Source organism: Geotrypetes seraphini, chromosome 1, assembly GCF_902459505.1.
Source record: "Geotrypetes seraphini chromosome 1, aGeoSer1.1, whole genome shotgun sequence".
In the NCBI taxonomy this organism is placed as follows: domain Eukaryota; kingdom Metazoa; phylum Chordata; class Amphibia; order Gymnophiona; family Dermophiidae; genus Geotrypetes; species Geotrypetes seraphini.
The window spans coordinates 209,085,131-209,104,025 of record NC_047084.1 but is presented as its reverse complement, the minus strand read 5'-3'; the positions used below and the strand labels follow the sequence as shown (position 1 = coordinate 209,104,025).

The 18,895-nt window shown below is 45.3% G+C and overlaps 1 protein-coding gene across 9 annotated transcripts in view; it reads left to right on the top strand.

The window, feature by feature from the left end:
* Positions 1-18,895, top strand: part of CRACD (capping protein inhibiting regulator of actin dynamics) — a 287,080-nt gene that overhangs the window by 98,726 nt on the left and 169,459 nt on the right. The gene's annotated exons all lie outside the window — the stretch shown is intronic.

The following is an 18,895-nucleotide window of genomic DNA, read 5'->3' as shown; positions in this document are numbered from 1 at the left end:
CCTCACGGCGCTTGCAGGGGCTGGAGGCGCGTGTGGTGGCTGAAGGCGCGCGACTGTGCTCTCTCCCTGCCCGCGTCCTCGGCAGGGAATACATCTACCGCCCTCACTCACCACTGCCGCCGCCGCCGCTGATCCTCCTCTTCAGAGCAGCCTGCGATCGTGGCCGGCTTTAAAGAACCTCGCAGGCCGCTCTCCAACCTCAGTAGCACGCTCCCTCTGGCGCACAGGATCGCGTCAGAGGGAACGTGCTATCAAGTTGGAGAGCGGCCTGCTAGGTTCGCTAAAGCCGGCCACCACGATTGCAGGCTGCTTTGAAGAGGAGCAGGCCAGAAGATGCCGGGATGGAGGGAGGGTAAGAAGGGGATCAATACCGGGAGCCAGGGGGAGAGGGAAAGGGAAAGGGGGCTGCTTTGGGGGAGGAGTGTGCTGGGGGGAGACAGAAGGGGCCATGGATAGGGAGAGGGAAAGGAGGCTGCTTTGGGGGGGAGGTGTGCTGGGAACATACAGCTTTGCTCTGGGGGGAAGACAGAAGGGGCCATGGAGAGACAGGGAGAGGGAAAGGGGGCTGCTTTGGAGGGGAGGTGTGCTGGGGACAGACAGCTTTGCTCTGGGAGGAGATAGAAGGGGCCATGGAGAGATAGGGAGAGGGAAAGGGGGCTGCTTTGGGGGGGAGGTGTGCTGGGGACAAACAGCTTTGCTCTGGGGGGGAAGACAAAAGGGGCCCTGGAGAGACAGGGAGAGGGAAAGGGGGCTGCTTTGGGGGGAGGGGTGTGCTTGGGGAAACAGCTTTGCTCTGGGGGGAAGACAGAAGGGGCCATGGAGAGACAGGGAGAGGGAAAGGGGGCTGCTTTGGGGGGAGGGGTGTGCTGGGGGGAGACAGAAGGGGCCATGGAGAGATAGGGAGACGGAAAGGGGGCTGCTTTGGGGGGAGGTATGCTGGGGACAGACAGCTTTGCTCTGGGGGGAAGACAGAAGAGGGCCATGGAGACACAGTTAGGGAGAGGGAAAGGGGGCTGCTTTGGGGGGGAGGTGTGTGCTGGGAGCAGACAGCTTTGCTCGGGGGGGGGGGGGGAAGACAGAAGGATACAGACAGCGGCCAAGGAGAGAGAGATAAAGAAACACAGACAGACAGACACATCTATTCTAGCACCCGTTAATGTAATGGGCTTAAAGACTAGTTTGTCAATAATTTACCATAACCCTTTCACATAAATAATGCTAGGTATCAAAGTATAGTCATCCTGAACAGCACAGGCTCTACAAAAAAGTACACGGAAGGAAAAGCCTCAGAACCGGGCCCTCTCACTTCCACAATGGTGGCTATTCAAGGTGGTTGAGTGATAACCTCATCCATAGGCATCGGAATGGGGGAGGTCGCAGGGGCCATGGCCTCCCCAAAGATTGGTGTTCTCGTGTGGTGCCCACCCGCCCACCCTCTTCCTGGTGTTCTAAATTAAATCTTAAGGCAGCTGCTGCGTCAATGAGCAAGCCTGCCCCGGAGCACTTCATTCTACTTCTGAGGTAGGCCTGTTCGCTGACGCTGCACAGTGGTTGCCTGAAGACTTACAAGTACAATGCTGGGAGAAGGTGGGTGGGGAGTCAGGAGCTGGGAAGAGGCTGCGCCTGCGCTGTAGGGTTCCACCGGGGCTAGGGTGGAGCTCCTGAGCCCCCTCCCCAAACCAAGCAGCGTTCCGACGTCTCTGACCTCATCGGAATAAAAACCTTCTTGTTAATTGAAAAAGCGCTGTGAGGTGAAAACTGTGAAAAGATAGATTAAATAAATCAACTTACCTTCAGCTGATCGATACACCAATTCTTATTTCAGGAACGACGGCGTCTCCGGGAAGGCATCAGACCGCCATCTTGTTAATGCTCTGCCCCCTGCTCCCCCTACTAGCAGCCAGGAAATACTTTTTTTAAGGAAAGAGTGGTAGATGCATGGAACAGTCTCCCGGAAGAGGTGGTGGAGACAGAGACTGTGTCTGAATTCAAAAGGGCCTGGGATAGGCACGTGGGATCTCTGAGAGAGAGAAAGAGATAACGGTTACTGCGGATGGGCAGACTAGATGGGCCATTTGGCCTTTATCTGCCATCATGTTTCTATGTTTCTATTAATGTACATTACTTATTCTGGGCTTTACTAAACTACAGAAGAGCTTCTTACCGTGGGCTGGTGAGATAAATGCTCTGACGCTCATAGGAATTGAATGAGCATCAGAGCATTTACCTCGCCGGCCCGTGGTACGAAGTTCTTCCACGGTGTAGTAAAAGAAGCCCATGGTGTCCCTTCCAATTGATGCAAAATGCAGCGGTCAAACTGATCTTTGGGCTGAGGAAGTTTGACCATGTGACACCCTACTACCGGCAGCTGCATTGGCTGCCAATGGAGGTGCGCGTAAAGTTTAAATTTGCCTGCTTCTGCTTCAAAGCACTACATCGACTTGCCCCTAAATATATAACTGACCTTTTCGTCTTCTCAGCCAACAGACACAAGAGAAGCTCACATTCCAGCTTCGTTTCCCCCCCAGTGAGAGGTTGTAAACTGAAAAAACACCATGAACATCTTCTCTTGCACCAAGCAGCGTCATGGGGTAAAGACCTAGAACAATTGCTTTCGCCCACTACTTATAAGGAATTTAGGAAATGTCTAAAAACACACCTGTTCCTAAAGTATCTAGACAACTGATCCTCTCTTCTCTCTCCCCTCTATAGCGATTAACTTGTTCTATCGATCACTCTCTCCTCAAAAATGGATTTCCTGTCCTATTAACCCTCTTTCTTCCTCCCCTCTTAAAGTCAATCAATTTGTACCTTTGCTTAATCTTTGTAAACTGCATAGAACTTCACGGTATTGCGGTATATAAGCTGTTATTATTATTATTATTCCATATTTACTGATAATGCAGGTTAATGGCATTAATGTGGTCCAATGCGGCAGCATTCTTTAGTAAATTGAGCCCCACATGTAAATTCATCATGGGGTTGGCATAGAGGCTCTTTACATTTTTCCCCTTTCCCTCTTTTTCATCTTGGTTTCATGTTAGCCTTTTGTCTGTGAAATCCCCTCAGTTTTAAATGGTACACCGACAACTGCGCGCAGGACAATGGTGCCCTGTCAATCACGCTAGTGTTAGGGTAAGGTTTAGATGAGGATAATTCTCATCTAAACGTTACCCTAACACTAGATACCAAGTGAATATTTTAAGTGTAGTGGGGGGGAGGGTTTCCCCCCACCCCACCCTGCAAAAAAGAGGGTTACTTTGTAACCCTCAAAAAAACAAAATAGTATCCGCTGTATGGAGCGTGATTGACGGGGCGCCATTGTCCTGCGTGCACTTGTCAGATCACGATTTTAAATAGAGTATTTTCCTTTTTTTATTCTTTTATCTTAGCTACTTTATTATAAACCGTCTCAATATTTGTGAAAGATGTTATATCAAGAAACTATTAAACTTAAAACTTCTTTAAATACTATATATACAGATGCTAGAGAGATCACTTGGCAAGCCATTCTGCCTATGACTGCACAATGCACTTGTGCCCCCCTTCCCCCTCAACCCCCATTTTACTAAGCTGTGGTAGAGGTTTCTACCATGGCCCGTAACGCTAAATGCTCCAACGCTGCTCTGACGTCGGGGTCGCAGTAGAAATCTCTAACGCAGCTTAGTAAAAGGAGGAGTTTGTGAGCAAAATAAACCAATTTTTGTAGGACTTTAGAATCTATAAACATTGTACGTTATGTGCATTTTTTTAAAGCAAAGCAGAAACATTTTTGTGTTTTGAGGATAAGTTTCAAAACCATTTCCCCAGGTGCACTGGCTTGTCTGCAAATTGCTTTCTTCTGCCCGGTTGGAAGTGCATGTGCTTCTCCATACTGAGCATATTTTAGCTGGGTTAAAAAGAAGCATTGCTACGAGTGTGGGAGTAAAACAGTGCATGCACTTGAGACACTCAAATGAGTCTGTACTATTTTGTGCCCCCTGCACCCCGCTCCTGGCCACCCACACAAATAACAAGAACAAAGTATGTGAGAGGTTTTTTTAACACACATGCTTTGGCTTCTAGTTTTCAAAGGGAAACTATTTTTATGGCTTTCCTTTGAATATTTGCTGCCAGGTACACAGGTTAAAGCTGCTGGGGTAAATTGCAAAATAGCTCCTTTTTGTTTTGAGTAAAAAGTACAGAAAAGTGATGGTAAGATCCAGCTTTGGGAATCTGCACCATAACGTACAATCAAAACCAAAAGAACAGCACCAAGGGCCTCCAGGATTAGGATAGATACTGCTTTCCAGCCTCCATCCAGCCCATGTGCCTAAGGCCCCGCCCACAGGAGGGGCCTAAGGCTACTGGGCCGATTCAGGTTGGCCCAGGCGTCTCAGACCCCACCTGTGGGCAGGGTTTGAGGCGCCTGGGCCAATCAGGCCCTAGGGCCTGCCATTCGACGGGCCAACGTATTTACAGGTACGGGGAGGGGGGTTGGGGGTGGGAGAGTTGAGAGGTCGGCACGGGGGTCACGGGGTTGGTGGGTGGGGGGCAGATTGGGGGTTCAGGGTGGGCGATCGTGGTAGGGTAGTACGCCGAGGGCAGGAGGGCCTGGGATCCATCCTGCCTGGATCTTAGTGGAGGTGGGGGGTAGGGGGGTTGCCTGGGCAGGAGGGCTTGGGCTCCATCCTGCCCAGATCGTAGTCAGCGGGGTGAGGGTCGCTGGGCCAGGAGAGGTTGGGCTCCCTCCTGGCCCAATCGTAATAGCGGAGGAGGGGGTCGCGGCTCGCCAAGGCAGGAGGGCTTGGGCTCCCTCCTGCCCGGATCGTTGTCAGGGGGAGGGGGTGGATTCTGTAACCAGTGTTGTTTTTGACAGAATCCAGCTTTTAGGCAAAGGATTGGCTCCTCCTTCGCCTAGAAGCTCTTGTGTTGGGCGTTTGGGATTTAGGCTTTTTTTGGTTGATTATATATTGTTAGTGTAGACGTAGTGGAGGTCTGGGCGTTTAAACAGCTAAACATAGAGGTAGGCCATTATAAAAGATTTTTAAAAACTCCTTTTGGATGTTTTTTATGATAATGGACATATTCCCTGCTTCTACTTTTAAAATTTAGGGCCTTAGGCCAAAAGGGAACTTAGACGTTTTTTTTTGTTTTTTTTTTATTATGCCCCTCCACACTTTTTGAGATAACAGCAACCAGAATTGAATGCATTCAGCATTAATCATTCTTTCAAGTGTCCTTTTTCATATATGATCATTCTATTCTTGTCTTCCCTTATGGGGATATTGTGAAATAATCATTAAACAACTTCACTAGAGCGGCTTATGTTCATTTGAAGTGTAAATGCACAGAGATGATGGTCCAGCTAATAAAGAAGCGTCGACTGTAGCCAGTCTGAAAGAGCGTTGAAGCATGGCTAAGAACTGGGAAACTGGCCAAGGATTCCAGCCCAGCCCAGAACAAGAAGGGTGGTGGATATTAAATGGGCAGTGTATTTACAAAGCAGATCAACCAAAAACCAATGATTACACTTGCTCCTTTAATTGTGATGCAATGCCTGGAAGCTTCAGCTTCCGTGTTTTTCCCCTTTGGTATATTTCATACTCCTCTGCACCTCCTGTCATTCTTTTCCTTTGTATCCAGGGTAACAATCCAAGGAACCCTATGACTCATAAGAACATAACAATTGCCTCTGCTGGGTCAGACCAATGGCCCATTGTGCCCAGCAGTCTGCTCATGCCCTTAGGTCAAAGACCAGTTCTCTAAATGAGTCCAGCCTCACCTGCGTAGTTCCAGTTTAGCAGGAACTTGTCCAACTTTGTCTTGAATCCCTGGAGGGTGTTTTCCCCTATAACAGCCTCCAGAAGAGCGTTCTAGTTTTCCACCACTCTCTGGGTGAAGAAGAACTTCCTTACGTTTGTACGTAATCTATCCCCTTTTAACTTTAGAGAGTGCCCTCTCGTTCTCCCTACCTTGGAGAGGGTAAACAACCTGTATTTATCTGCTAAGTCTATTCCCTTCAGTATCTTGAATGTTTCGATCATGTCCCCTCTCAGTCTCCTCTTTCAAGGGAGAAGAGGCCCAGTTTCTCTAATCTCTCACTGTACGGCAACTCCAACAGCCCCTTAACCATTTTAGTCGCTCTTCTCTGGACCCTTTCGAGTAGTACCGTGTCCTTCTTCATGTACGGTGACCAGTGCTGGACACAGTACTCCAGGTGAAGGCGCACCATGGCCTGGTACAGTGGCATGATAACCTTTTCTGATCTGTTTGTGATCCCCTTCTTTATCATTCCTAGCATTCTGTTCACTCTCAGATCTGTTAAGTCCTAATGCAGGCATAGCACACTGAAAAAAGCTTACCACAGGATGCATTAAAGCATCTTGCAGTAATTTCCCTGTCTGTGCACACTGAATGTGAACTATTTTTTGAGGTAGGATATAGTATGGGTGAGGAATGAGCATGGAAGCACTAACCAGCTGGTATGTTCAGATTAGTGCATACTAACTGGTTAATGCAGGAGTCCTTAGCATCCCCCAAATAGGAGACAGTAAGGGCCGGATTCTGTAAATAGCGCCTAAATCAACAGCTGCCTACACAAAAAAAAAAGGCACTAGCTGCCTGTCAATCACGCTTAGGTGCCGCTTAAAGAAATGCGGCTAATGGTGCCTATCACAAAACTTAGGCACTGGTAATGTAGGCCAGGGTTTTACTGGTCTACATAGGATATGCTTAAGCTCTTTTGAGAATCACGTCTAACAGTGCCTAAGGTCATCTTGATTGTTGCTGTTTTCTGGATCTCACTGCATCTGGGCAAGACCTGGAAAACAGCAACAATAATGATGCCAGCCACAGAAGCCTAAAAGAACATAAGGTCATCTCCACCCCCCAACCACGCCTACTTTGGCCTTAGGTGCCATTATGTGGCTTGCTGTAGACACGATTGCAATACCTACTTTTTTAATGAGCTTTTAAATGCTTTTTAATGGTGTTGTCAACTGCTGTATCAATTAAAGCCAATTAAAACAATTAAGTGAGCCAGCGATAGGGTGCCGTTATGGCGCCTTTCACAGAATCAGGCCCCAAGTGCTCCCTCATTATTTTTATTTATTTAACTATTTATAACCCACATTATTCCACGGTTCTAATCGGGGTACAGTTCAATAAAATGTACATAAACAAAATTAGACCATACCATAAAATAAGAAAAAAACATTTCATCTAAAAATGATCTGTTATTGCCACAACATCTCAATACAAATTACTGTTTCTCAGATGAAATAGGCTCGTGTGAATAGATATGTCTTTAACTGCTTTCAGAATTGTAGTAATCCTGGTAAAGACCACAATTCAAATGGTAAGTCATTCCATCTTTGTGCCCCTTCAATTTGAAACATAGATTCTTTGAAAATACTTAATCTGATCTGTTTAAAAGAAGGAATATCCAATAGCTGTTTGTCCACAGGGTGCAAATTGTGCAATGGTCTATGAACATGCAATATGACATACAGTGGTTATGGTCCCAGGGCCATCGTTATTCAAGACCTTATAATTCAAACACAAAGGCCCCCTTTTATCAAGACACATTAGGGCTTTTATCACCAGCTGCTGTGGTAAAAGCTCTGATACTCATAGGAATTCTATGAACGTCGGAGCTTTTACCACAGCGGCCAGTGATTTTTAAAAAAAAACCTAATGCAGCTTGATGAAAGGGCGCCAAAGTCTTGGAACTAACTCATGACTCAATTGACAACCAGTGCAGACTCCTCAAAATAAGTGTAATATGCTCCTTTCTTGATGCAATGGTTACCAATCAAGCTGCAACATATATTTGGGAACCCCCAAATATACTCCCCCTTTTTATACAAAACCGCCAAGAGGATTTTAGTGTTGGCCAGTGCGCTGAATGCTCTGCACTGCTCTGATACTCATAAGGACTCCATAACTATCAGAGCAGCGCAGAGCATTCAGTGCGTTGGCCATGTGGCTTTATAAGGAGGGGAGGGAGAATAAAGAGTTACAAACAATAATCCAAGATTTGAAAAATCATCGCATGCACCACAGATTGAAAATTTTCAAATGATAAAAAAAATTCTTCAAGTCTCTCAAAAGTCTCAGCTGAAAGAAGGCTTTCTTAACATTATTTGATGGAAATTCTATAAAAGACGCCTAAAGATAGGTGCCAGATAGGTGCTTAAATAACTAGGCGACTAAGTTAGGCACCTAACTTCCCCCCCCTTTTTTTTCTAAAAACCTATAGCACGGTTTTTAGCACCGGCTGCAGCGGTAACAGCTCCAACGCTCATAGAATTCACATGAGCATCGGAGCTGTTACTGCCGTGGCCGGTGCTAAAAACCGTGCTACGGTTTTGTAAGAGCAGGGTTTAGAATATTGGCTTCAATTATGAGCTTTAATTGAAAATAAAAAATTAATTGGGTGATAGGCGCCTATGTTTGTAGGCACGATGCTACATAAGATAGGTACCTATCTCATGGTGCCTTATGGCGCCTAACTCCAAAATAGGGCTGTTTAGGAGTAGAGAAGGACTTAGGCACAATTAGGTGTGATTCTCTAAAGTACCTAGATGTCTACAATATAGGCTTTTAAAACCCTGGCCTATATTGTAGACCCTTGCCTGTAGGTGCCTAATTTTTGGTTAGGCATGATTCTGTAATGGGTGCTTAAGTATAATTGACGTAGAATAGGTGCCTAACCGTAGGCACCTATCATTTTAGGCACCCAGTTACAGAATATGTCCCTTGTGCTTTCAAAGATAAGGTAGAGTCAAGGATCACTCCTAGGTACTTATATTCCCTAGGAATATGAATTTGATCATTACCAAAAACAATTTCAGAAGGGCAACCTACTGATAAATCATTACCTGGTAGCACTAGAACCTGAGGGCTGAATGCACAAAGCTCTGGGCATCCCGGCATAGAAAGCCAGGTTGGGAGCAATTTTCTTTGCCGGGTTCCAGCATGCAAATCACATGCATACTAATTATGCAGAGCAGCCCGGTAAAAGAGGGGAGGCACTGTGCCTGGCGCCTGTAGGCACAGCTCCTCCCTCTCAATCTTCTTGTCAGGCTCTGTTTTTTTTATAGTAGTGTTCCTGCCGCTGCTGCTTTTTCCCAGCAGCTCAGCTAATTGGGTTTCCGGAGCTGCAATCAGCTGAGTCAGCAGGGGAAGCCCCGAACAGCTGGCAGGACTCACCAAAGCCAGCTCTGAATATTCGTGGATGACCAATTATGTCTCGCTGAATATTAGCAGTTAGTTGGCTAAACGCTATGTAACTGTCCAGGAGCTGTTCTTAACTGGTTAAATAGTGCTGAATATTGGGGTGAGGGGGTAAGAAGATGAAAGGCATACTGGGTCAGACCAAAGGTCAATCTAGCATAGTATCCTGCTTCCAGCAATAGCCAATCCAGGTTATAAGCACCTGGCAGAGTCCCATTAAATAGCAAGTTTTCATGCTACTGACCCCAGGGATAAGCAGTGGCTTTCCCGGGTCTATCTTAATAATGGTTTATGGATTTTACCTTCAGGAATTTGTCCAAACTTTTTTTTTTTAAGCCTGCTGTATTAACTGCTTATACCAAATCCTCCAGCATAGAATTAATGAGCTTAACTATGTATTGAGTGAAAAAAATATTTTATCCTATCTCTTTTAAATGTGCTACGTAATTTCATGGACTGTCTAGTCTTTGTACTTTCTGAGAGACTAAACAATTGATTTGCATTTACCTACTCCATTCATATTACCTTCTCTCTCCCCTCCCCCTCCCAATCTAGTGGCAATAAATGTTGCCTCCACAGATCTCTGGCCAACTCAGGGATCAAATTGAGAATCTTCTGCCTGGCAGTGCACAGCAAGCTACTAAGCCACTGAGCTGAACCAATTGAAACCTCTTGAGAATATAGACTGCAGTGTTTATACAGTTATGAATGTTGGACCCCATCCCCAAACTTAGGCATGGAATTTTGGATGTGAATCAAAGATAAATCCATAAAGTAATTGGCTAAATTGGTGATAGCAATTGATAATTGTCCTTAACAATTCTAATTGACACTACGAGGGGGTACTGAAAAGTTCTCAGCGCAACGAAGAAGAGAATGACATGGATATAGTTCAATCAATGATCTGAAACAGAGTCAAAATATAGAATTTTGTTTCTGCAAATTGGCACTTAACGAAATAAGATAACACTCTTTTCAGCTACAGTGGCAAAATAACGCTCAGAATTTAGGAAGTTGGTTGGATGGACTAGGACCTTTTCAGCACCCTTTCGAATTGCTGGTTATACGTGTATGTGTCTGCTCTGCGCCCCAATTTTATAACCTGCACGTCTAATTTATCTCATGCACAACTCCACATTTGACTTTTAATGTTTCCAATACACCACAGAGATAAGCCAGACATTAACCGTGCATGCATGCCGGTCAATTATCTGAGCTACTTTGAAGATGCTCTCTGGTTTCTTAAAGTCCTGTTAGTATTTGGATGACAACCCAGCTTCAGTATTGACCCATGTCGGGAGTTGAAGGAACTTTTTTGGATCAATACTGAAGCTGGGATATTGTCCAAATACTATTAGGACTTTAAGAAACTGGAGAACATCTTCACAGTAGCTCAGATAAGTGACCGGCATGCCCGCACGGTTGGTGTCTGACATCTCTGTGGTGTATTGGAAACGTTAAAAGTCAAATGTGGAGTTGTTTTGGACATGATAAGAATTTGACAGCTATATCTTACTTTATGTAAATTGCTGCAGTTGACGCTTTTAAGGCTTTTTTCTCCACTTTAACTAGTGACTTCAAAACCCACGAGAATGCCGTGTGACCGATTTCAATATTATTTAGTGTGACTGTGAAGCCATTTACTGAATCTGCCCTCATGCAACCAACTAGAAGTTTTCTTTAGTATCACGTTTTAAGGTCCGCAGTTCTTCACTAGAACATTTATAAGCAATGCTAAAAGCATTTTATATGGAAAGGCCATATGAACGAGATAACTGGAAAGGTATTTAATGAAAGAGCTATGCAAGGAACAGGGGAAAGTTCATAGGGTAAGAGTTTCCACAAGGATATGCCAAGAAATGCCAACAAACTGTTAATGCAATACGTATGTTGTAATATATTTTATATTATCTTCATCATTTTGGTTTACAATGAGGATCTTTAATGTGAGTGGCTAAATCAGTGAAATCTACTTTTTTTTTAATGAATGGATTCTGTCTCTTTCCAGTTGTTAATGAAGTGCTGTGTGCAGTGCTCTGGAAAGCAGTAGGTGAACATGAATTATTCAGGTGAACAGAATAACTTCATGGCATGCCTATGACCTCCTAAATTTAAATTAACATTACCCCCCCACCCTCCCCGTTTTACCAAGCCATGGTAGATGTTTCTATTGTGGCCCAGAGCACTAAATGCTCCGACGCTGCTCTGCCACTCAGAGGGGGCCTAAATTATTTGGGCCTGGCATTCAAAGTGATTTATCTGGCTACTGACTGATTAAATCACTTGGTTGGGGCAAGCTGCTGCTAATATTCAGCAGCACTTAACTGGCTAAGTGCCACTGAATATTACGCTTAGCGCCGAACACAAATCCAGCTGTGTTGGGGACTCGGGGGGGGGGGGGGGGGAGCATAAAAGCCTGTCCTCTTTTTATGTGGTAACCCATGGCCACTTAAGAGATGAATATTGACTTAAGTGGCTGTCTGTTAGCCAGCTTAAAAATAACCAGATATTCAAAGCTGTAACCCACAGAGGACCTTGCTTTGAAAATCCGGGAATTCAAGGGGCCACTAAAAAGTTTTCAGCCCAGCCAACAAAAGTTGGGGTAGTCTCCATCGAGGGCTATACACTTTGGGGGAAATTCTATAACCAGCGCCCTGCCGATGCCTAAGTTATTTGAAAAACACTGTCAGAAATGGCAAAAAACGACAGTGTTGAAGTGCCTACCAGCGCTTATATAAAAGGCAGCTGGATTTGAGGCTAAGTAGCTGCTTTAGGCCACAGAACACCAAAGTAGGCACGGCCAATGCTGGAAGTGGAGTTAGGTGGGCAAAAGCAGCTACCTAGCTGCGATTTACGCCAAATTATGCAGCTGAAATGTAGGCCTGGAAAACCCTGGCCTATATTTCAGCCACCTATCTTTTCTGCTAGACTGCAGCAGCCATAAGCTGATCATGGCAGGAGAATTTATCCCCGATCAGCTGAGCCAGCAGGGCTCCCTGAAGAGTCCTGTCAGCTCAGCTGATTGGGGGGGGATTCCCCTGCCACAATCAGCTGAGTCGGCTGTGGAAGACAGAGGATTCCCCCCCCCCCCCCCCCAGTTGGCAGGAGAGATGTTCACTCCATCCTGCTGCTGGCCCCCCAAATTCCTGACTCCCCCAACAATTGGCAGGAGGGATGCCCATTCCCTTCTGCTGCCTGCCCCCCTAAACCCCTGACACTCCCAATCACTGACACCTTCCTAACCCCCACATCCCAATGCCCACACCCCAGTACCCCTAAGCCCACCTTTCCTCCCCTGTACCTTTTGAGGTCTAGCCGGCTAGAGGGATGTTTACTCCCTCCAGCCGGCAGGCTTGCCTCTTTAAAATGCAAGGCCTCTTCTTCCCGGGGCACCCTGGGATGCACCAGGGAGGGATCTAGGGCCCTGATTGGTCCAGGCACCTAAGGGGTGTTTTGGGTGTCAGGCAGGAGGAAGTAAGCATCCTCGCTGCAGCCGGCTCACCTGATCGGGGATAAATTCCCCTGTTGCAATCAGCTTATGGCTGCTGCGGTCTAGCGGCTAAGATAGGTGGCTGAAATGTAGGCCAGTGTTTTCCAGGCCTACATTTCAGCCGCCTATCTTGGCTGATTAGGCACGATTCAGTAACCAGCATTGTTAAGTGATTGACATGCGATTGGCATCTGCTTTTAAGGCGGCCACTGACATGGGCGCTGGTTATAGAATCTGTCTGTTAGTCCATTGATTTTCCACATTTTTTTTTTGTTCCATCTTTTTCCGATGGAACAAAAAAGTGGAAAATCACCTGACTAAGTGAATAGCCCTCGATGGAGACTCTCCCAACTTTGTTGGTTGGGCTGAGAGCTTTTCAGTGGTTCCTCATAACACCGTTGATGGTGAGCAAAATGTTCATTGCCTTTCTTTTTGATACTGTATATTAGCTTCTTCCTTGACAGTGTATGATCATTCTGATTTGGGGGTTTTGTTGCATGGCTGTGCATTTTTTAAGTACATAAAGATTAAATTAGCTGACAAGGACCTAGTGCAAAGTAATATAACAGAAACTTAAGAAATCGGGATCTGAGATTCTTCATGCAAAAAAAGAGCAAAGAAAGATAGTATGGGTTATATAACAACATGCAAAACAAGTATGAGAGCAAAATCCCTACAAAAGTGCTCCTTCTTCCTCCAAAAAGCCCAAGCAAAAAGTAGGGCAAAAAAAGAAAACTCCTCTCCTGGTTATGTTTCTGTAGAACACCTTTATTCTCTATTCAAAAAATCAAACATGCCTTCCTCAAGGGTAAGTCCTCTCTATCATCACTTTATATTTACTGTAGCATCTTTCAACATACATACATATAAGAACATAATAATTGCTGCTGGGTCAGACCAATGGTCCATCGTGCCCAGCAGTCCGCTCCCGCGGCAGCCCTTAGGTCAAAGACCATTGCCCTAACAGACTAGCCTTACCTGTGTATGTTCCGGTTCAGCAGGAACTTGTCTAACTTTGTCTTCAATCACTGGAGGGTGTTTTCCTCTATAACAGCCTCCAGAAGAGCGTTCCAGTTTTCCACCACTCTCTGGGTGAAGAAGAACTTCCTTATGTTTGTATGGAATCTATCCCCTTTTAACTTTAGAGAGTGCCCTCTTGTTCTCTTTACCTTGGACAGGGTGAACAACCTGTCTTTATCTACTAAGGGCTCCTTTTACGAAGCTGCATTAGCAGTTTAACGCATGTAATAGCGTGCACTAAACTGCCGGCCATGCTAGACACTAATGCCAGCATTGAGCTGGAATTAGTTCTAGCTGCGTAGCGTGGGTTTAGCACACGCTAAAGAGCTGCATGCGCTAAAACCGCTAACGCGGCTTCGTAAAAGGAGCCCTAAGTCTATTCCCTTCATTATCTTGAATGTTTCAATCATGTCCCCTCTCAGTCTCCTCTTTTCAAGGGAGAAGAGGCCCAGTTTTTCTGACCTCTCACTGTACGGTAACTTCTGCAGCCCCTTAACTATTTTAGTCGCTCTTCTCTGGACCCTTTCGAGTAGTACTGTACCCTTCTTCATGTACGGCGACCAGTGCTGGACGCAGTATTCCAGGTGGGGGCATACCATGGCCCGGTACAGCGGCATGATCACCTTCTCCGATCTGTTAGTGATCCCCTTCTTAATCATTCCTAGCATTCTGTTCACCTTTTTCACAGCAGCCGCACATTGCACGGACGGCTTCATTGACTTGTCGACCAGTACTCCCAAGTCTCTTTCCTGGTGGGTCTCTCCGAGTACCGCAACAGACATCCTGTATTCGTGTATAAGATTTTTGTTACCGTCATGCATGTATATTGTACAACCATCTGTCCAAGGAAGTTTTTATAACAACAGCATGAGTTTTTTTTCTATATGATTAACTGAGTTTTTTAATAAATGAATTTTTTTATATCAAAGCTGGATCTTCAGAAGTGCATCAAAGTGGTCTTTCAACGTCATTTGAGGAAGCTTCCACTAAGCTCGCCATTGATCCACTATAATCAACCTTTTTAAACATTTATAGTTTTCTTTATATTCATACTTTTAAAACTTGTTTAATCTTAATAAAATATCAACTTATCTTAATTTATCACTTCTTTTTTGAAAGCTGTCGGGGGCTTTGTCCATCATGTTTCACCCTTAGGCTGTTTCAAGGCTGTCCCCTGCAACAGAGAGAAATAAATTCAATTTCTGCACTCTGAAAAAATCTCAAATGTTATTAGAATTCAGTGTCAATTATAAATCTTCAATTAATCCACAAATACTTTACCAATAGTTAGCATACCCCTCCGTCTTAACCTCCAATTTCTTGGCCAAGATGGCGGTGGCATTTCTTCAGTCTGATTTATAATGGTCATGACATCATGGATAGTTGGGCTGCCATTGGTCAAAACGTTATGAATTTTATGAACCAAAATGAACCTCATTTGAAAAAAAAAATGCCTACAAAAAATGATAATAGAAACTGTTTAACCAAATACCTGTGTGTATGTATATATATGAGAGTTTCAGTATACAGGAACTCAGAGTAACTAAGAGCTCCCCATGAATTTTGTAGTAGCACAGTGTATGAATTTTATGCAACCACTGAGATCAAATGGAGAGTGATAGATCAAATGAATGAAGGATAGAAGGGTGGTAACTATGGAAGGATTCTGAATTATAAGTAATAACAGTGGATTTTGATATTGAATACAATAATTCCATTAATAAAAATATCAGGAAAGAGCACTCTATTCAACACAAGATATAGGACAGTTGATTTATTTCAAGAGAGAGCAATCTCTTGAACATAAACATTTGATTCATAAAATTTTTACCAATGGCAGCCCGATTTCCATGATGTCATGAGCATTATAAATCAGTGAAGAAATGCCGCCGCCTTCTTTGCCAAGAAATTGGAGGTTAAGACGGAGGGGCATGATAACTATTGGTAAAGTATTTGTGGATTAATTGAAGATTTATAATTGATATTGAATTGTAATAACATTTGAGATTTTTCAGAGTACGGAAATTGAATTTATTTCTCTCTGTTGCAGGGGACAGCCTTGAAACAGCCTAAGGGCGAAACATGTCGGACAAAGTCTCCATCTGAAAGCTTTCAAAAAAGAAGTGATAAATTAAGTTGATATTTTATTAAGATTAAACAAGTTTAAAAGGTATAAATAGAAAGAAAAATATATAAGTTTTAAAAGGTTGATTATAGCGGATCAATGACCATCTTAGTGCAAGCTTCCTCAGAAGACAGTGAAAGAACTGGCTTGATGCACTTCCGAAGATCCAGTTTTATTATACAAAAAATTCTGCTATAAAAACTTCCTTGGATATAGGGCTGTACAGTGTGGATGCTTTATATGTATGTTCCTTCAAGGTAAGATATACCCCCCCCCCCCCTTTTTTACTAAGCAGAGGTAAAGGTTTCTATCACAGCCCAGCGCACTAAATGCTCTGCCCTTCTCCGATGCTCAAAGAATTCCTATGAACGTCAGAGCATTTAGCATCCCAGGCCACGGTAGAAACCTCTACTGCTGCTCAGTCAAAGAGGGCCAAAATCTCATGTGATGCTTAGTTAATGGTGTTAGTAAATCAATACAATGACATCAGTCAATTCCGTAGCAGTGTCTCCAAAGCAGCAAAGCAGCCGATAAGTAACCATCAGAGGAGTCCTGTGTAACAACATGATATATTGTGTTAGAGATCAGATGCCAAGGGTTATTTCTGCAACCGGCCAATAACAGATAGACTAGTGGTGAATTGCAGAGATGTTGTGGCCAAATCAAACTGCATTAGCAAGCAATCAAATCTGAGCTGTTATAAGAAGCTAAAAATGTAATTTGGTTTTAGTAATGTGCGGGCTTACAGCTTAAATGACGTACAGTGTTTAGGATTGACTCCACTGGCTTTTTTTGTTCAACTTGTAATTCTAATGTGATGTACCAAAAGAAAACTCATATTAAAAATGGCATCTAACCTTTAACCCCCCACACCTTTTATAAAACTGTGCAAGAGGTTTTTAGCGCCAGCTGGCATGTTCTATGCTGCACTGATGCTCATAGGAACTCTACGACCATTGCAGCAGCACAGAGCATTCAGCGCTCCAGCTGACGTTAAAAACCTCTTGCACAGTTTTGTAAAAGGTGTGGGGGTGGGAGTGGGGGATTAAAGGTTAGATGCCATTTGTAATGAGTTTTCATAAAAAGAAAACATGGGGGCTGAAAACCAAAATCACTCTCCCTCTCTTCACTGGCTAAGAATATCTTCCTCCCTTCCCACTCCTTTTCTGGTCTGGGTCACACACTCTTCCTCTCTCTACCATCCCCCACCCCCCTTGTGAATCCAGCATTCATGACCCCCCCCCCACCCCACCCACCCAACCTAGGGTTACCATATTTGACGACAGACAAACCCAGACACATAGCTCCACCCTGCTCTGCCCCAGTCCCTCCTTCTTCTGCCTCAAGCCCAGCCCTGTTCTGACTCCAGTCCCACCCCCCAAAAGCCTCATCTATTTTTTCTTGACCTCCAGGTCATATGGAGGGCCTCCAGCATGCACGGATGTGTGTGACATCCGTGCATGCTTGTTGTAGGATCCCAAAGCCCACCAGCTGACAAGCCCCACCCTGTTCCAACTCCAGTCCCACCCCCAAAAAGCCTCATCTATTTTTTTCTTGACCTCCAGGCCATATCTGGAGGGCCTCCAGCATGCACGGATATGTGTGGCATCATCCGCGCATAGTTGTTGTAGGATCCCAAAGCCCCACCAGCCGACAAGATTATATGCAAAAATAGACACCTGAGTGCTCCCCGTGATAAACTTAGTAAAAGAACCCCTAGTTGAATACACCGTTTTTCCACAAAAATAATACCTACCCTGAAAATAAGACCTAGCATGATTTTTGTGGTAGGTCTTAATATAAGCCCTAGTCGGGATTTGCCGGCAGCACTTCCCCGCGCCCTCCGCCACCACCCCCCACCGCCGCGCAGCCATCCTTCCGTCCCATCTGAACCACTGACCGTGAGCGAGCACTACATACCATTACCTCCCTACAAATCAGTGTCGGGCCGGCAGCACTCTAAACAGGCTGCATCCTTGTCTGTGGGTGAATTCTCTCTGCTGTGTTACTGATGATATCAGCAGTGACGTGGCAGAGGAATTCACTAGTGGACAAGGCAGAAGCAGCCTGTTTACAGTTCTGCTGGCCCGACGATGATTAGGAGGGAGGTATCGATATGTAGGGCTTGCTCAAAGTCGGTGGGGTTTGGATGGGAGGGAGGGAAGAATGGATGGTTAGCAGGGGTTCTGCTACATGGCGGGGGTGAGGGGGTGCTCAAGGGTTCTGCAGTACAAAGGATGGGAGGGAAGGATAGAAGCTGGGCAAGGGTTCTGCTGCACGAGGGATGAGAGGGAGGGAGGAAAGGATAGAAGCTCGGCAAGGGTTCTGCTGCATGGGGATGGGAGGGAGGGGAGGGAAGATGCACATGTGTGGGAGAGAAAGGAAAGAGGAAGAATTGGGGTGAAGGAGAGGATCATGTACATACCCCGAAAATAAGATCTAGTGTGTTTTTTGGACCCAAAATTAATATAAGGCACTGTCTTATTTTTGGGGAAACACGGTTTGTGTGTGTGTGAGAGAGAGACAGTTCAGAGCTGCAGTCACGCTAGATGCTGATTCAGACATAGCAAGGTTGAGAGTAATGCCCTCCCCCTCCCTCTTCTCCGCCCCTTCATCTGCTCCTTCCCTGCCCCCTCCTGCCGCAAGTGCCCCTTCCCTTCCCCTTACTTCTTTAACGTTCCCACACGAGCAGCAACCCCAACTGGCTGCTTGCACCGGAGTTGCCTCTTTCTCTGATGCCACTTCCTAAGTGTGGGTCCAGGAAATGACATCACAGGAAGAGCCGACGCTGGCACGAGAAGCAGGTTGGATTGGCTGCTTGCGCCGCGAACGTTAAAGAGGTATGGGGAAGGGAAGAGGTGTGCGTATGCGATAGGAGGGGGTGGGGAAGGAGCGGGGGGGAGGTGGAGAAGAGGACAAGTGCTGGCGCCTCCACCAAGATGGCACCCATGTTGGACCGTCCCCCTCCCCATTACTACACCACTGACTCAGACCAATGATTGTGCAACTCTTTGTAGCCAAGAATTGATATTCCTTGTATA